The sequence below is a fragment of the Emydura macquarii genome, unplaced genomic scaffold (assembly GCF_026122565.2).
Source record: "Emydura macquarii macquarii isolate MOO-44397 ecotype Brisbane River unplaced genomic scaffold, CSIRO-AGI_Emac_v2 contig_2719, whole genome shotgun sequence".
NCBI classification, from domain to species: Eukaryota; Metazoa; Chordata; order Testudines; family Chelidae; genus Emydura; species Emydura macquarii.
Genome location: NW_027132856.1, coordinates 31,749 through 34,919, shown reverse-complemented (window position 1 = coordinate 34,919; position 3,171 = coordinate 31,749). Strand labels below are relative to the sequence as shown.

Below are 3,171 nucleotides of genomic sequence, written 5' to 3'. Positions count from 1 at the left end.
AACCCAGTTTTTCATGCAACTTTCTCGCGCCGTCTAACAATTCTGCATCTGTAGGTTTTTGCGGGTCAGACATGACGGCCAAGAGCCCGCCCGCAAAACACAAATTGGTACCGGTGTAAGCCAGGTCCACTAAACACTGTCTCTTTTTATGGATGATTTGACTGTTGAGGATAGAATTTAAAACCCTATGGGCGCCCCCGCCCATGTTTCTCACAACCGTCACAACGAGGCGTAGAGTCCCGTCAACGTGAACCTCCCTGTTGCTCTGCAACAGTTTAGAGGCCTGATTTAAGAAATCCTCAGCAGACACGCCATCCCTATTTCTTCTGACCGAAAACAAAGGATTGTTTAAAGTACAACCGTCTAAACGTAACTGAACATAATCGTCTGGGCCTATCCTGACGTTAATATCATCGAGAACCATCTGTATCCCCCTGTGCACGGCTTCAATGACCTGCTCGGCTGAATTGATTCGCTCAAGATTGACAAAACGAAATTCCTCATTATACACCGTACCCCTAAATCTAGGTGATTCCCTTTGCCAGCTTCTCACCCGCTCCATATACACATCGGGGTTTGGGTCATTTGGTGGTTCCTCTACGGGGTCATCTTCTACGTCAGGCTCCAAGGGTGCAGCTGGGGACCCCCCTAGAGAGCCGGTTTCCACCTCCCCGTTCTCAGGCTCCAAGGGAGCAGCTGGGGCCCCACCTAGAGAGCCGGTTTCCACCTCCCCGTTCTCAGACGCTCCAGTTTGAAAATCTTCGCTAGGGGGCATTTCTTTTTTTTTTTCCCTTCTCATCACCTTTATAGCCTTTTTTAAAATTTTTGCAATAACCCTGGACCGTAACTTTTTGGCAGCCGTCCGTCTACCCCTCAAACGGTGTCCCCCTTTTTGGTTACACTTTAACAGTCGGGTACCCCTTATCGTGGCCACCTGTGCGGCTTCAGAACCACCCTCTGGAAAACTAAAATATTTTTCAGTGTATTTATTAAGAGCTTTTGCATCATTTACAGCGTTTCTGGAAAATACTGCGCCCATCATCTCTCTGAACTAAGTGTGATATTCGCCCATGTCCTCTCTCATTGAAGTCAATTGCGCTCTGAATGAAGCGTCATGGGCATCCAACTGCGCTCTAAATGAAGCGTCACGGGTGCCCAAGTGCGCTCTGAATGAAGCGTCATATTTTCCCCATAGTTCTTTAGAATAACTAAGAACTGCATCAGACATATCGAGGCGGGGGCCTGGTTTGCAATATTTCTCATAGGAGCTTTCAGCCCTTGGTTTTTGATTCACAACCCCTAGAGCGAGTGCTCCGGGTTTGTGAATGCGTGTGTTTTCGCTCACAGCTGTCTCAGGGCTTGGTGTGGTGTCGTCCGCTGAGAAACTGGAGGTGTGGTGGTGTTTTTTACCAGAGTCCTTGGGCTTGACATATCTGAGCTCGGGACTTTCCTGTTGCTTCATCTGGGCGCCTTTGCTGTTTTGAGCCGGCCTTGGAGAAGATTTCTGGTTCTTTGGAACTTCAGCTACAACAGCGTCAGGAAAGCGGGCCTTGCCTAATTAGGAAAACAAAATGTTCCAATTTAGCATCAAATATAACATTTTATTAGAAAATGTAACTGTACCACACCGGCTACGTAAAATTTAAAAAATATATATATATTTACTGGACTTCATCTCTCTGTCAGGCTCTGACAGTGGTGAATCTTCCTCTTTTCTTTTTCTTTTAAGGCCTAAAGTTTTTTCAGGTTTTGACCGTACTATAAAGAAAAAAAGAAAAATTATTATAAAATAGTTTAACCCTTTCATACTATTACCCTCCAAAATACTTTATCTCTAAACCCACAACTCAAAATACCTTAAAAAGCCACAAGTATCTCTACCCCCACCCTGTGGTAAGACTAATTCCTGCAAGCAGCTTTAACCCCCCAAAATACTTTTTTTTTTTTTTCAAGAACAAGCCCTTGCACAAAATAAACCAACTTTTTTTTAAAACACACCCCCCCCCCCCCCCCCTTAAGGTAGCTCGGTGGTAAAACACATGCTTTGCAGGCGTGAGATCCTGCGTTCAATCGCCAGTTTGTCCTGCTCTGAGCAGAGGAGGGGTGGGGGGGGGGGCTACATAATCTCCATGTGTTCACACTAAAAACCCTCCCAAATACCTTTCAAAAACACACGGCTTAACTTAGCTCACAAAATACATCAACTTTTTAAAACACATTCCCCCTTAAGGTAGCTCGGTGGTAAAACACATGCTTTGCAGGCGTGAGATCCTGCGTTCAATCTCCAGTTTGTCCTGCTCTGAGCAGGGGGCTACATAATCTCCTGGGGTTCACACTAAAAACCCTCCCAAATACTTTTCAAAAAAACCCACACGGCTTAACTTAGCTCACAAAATAAACCAGCTTTTTAAAACACATTGCAATGTGATCAGACTAAACAACCTCTAGTCAAGAAACATAAATAAACAGCTTTTTTTAAAAAAAAACCATCTCAAACTTAATAAACCACCACGTGTTTAGAGTAAAAATCCTCCAGTCAAGAACTAGCCCTCAAGAAACATAAAATCAACCAGCTTTTTAAAAATAAAGCACAATTTACCTTCTACCACAGGATACAAGCAAGCTGGAACATTTGTATCTGCATCTTTTAAATGAAAGACAGGCATAATTTGAGTTAGTATGATACCCTGCAAACTATTAAACCCTCCCCACCAATTATATAGTTAAAATAGAGGGCTTTATCTCCCTCTGATGAAAGGGTGCTTGAAGGGCTGGATTCCATAATCAATAGATCACACTGCAATAAAGACACCTATCATTCTTAGTAAGACTAGCATGAACAACAAAAAAGCAACATTATATAATATATGTTAGAATAATCAAACATGTTACCTTTATTGCCTGCTCTTTCCACCTCCACGCCTGGGGGTTTGCAAGGAAAAGAGGGTGGGGTTACTTTACACAACTTTTTATCCATAGCAGTATGTAAATGTACACATTACCATTAGCACCCCAGAGACCCTTATTTGGTTACAAAACACCTATAAAATGAATATTAATAAGTACAAATGCATACAATTATACCCTCCCACTGACATTGTTTTTAAAAACAAGACCTTCTGGTGATGGGAAAATAGATAATACTTACCCCCCCATCCCCTTCAGAAGTTA

At 43.0% G+C, this 3,171-nt stretch overlaps 1 long non-coding RNA gene across 1 annotated transcript; it reads right to left on the bottom strand.

Moving 5' to 3' along the window:
• Positions 1-1,066: 1,066 nt before the first annotated feature.
• LOC137164995 (uncharacterized) lies at positions 1,067-2,636 on the bottom strand. Its single transcript, XR_010923259.1, has 3 exons — positions 2,600-2,636; positions 1,666-1,758; positions 1,067-1,554 (listed from the first exon to the last, which is right to left on the bottom strand). It is a non-coding gene; the product is annotated as an uncharacterized lncRNA (long non-coding RNA).
• Between the last annotated feature and the right edge of the window lie 535 nt (positions 2,637-3,171).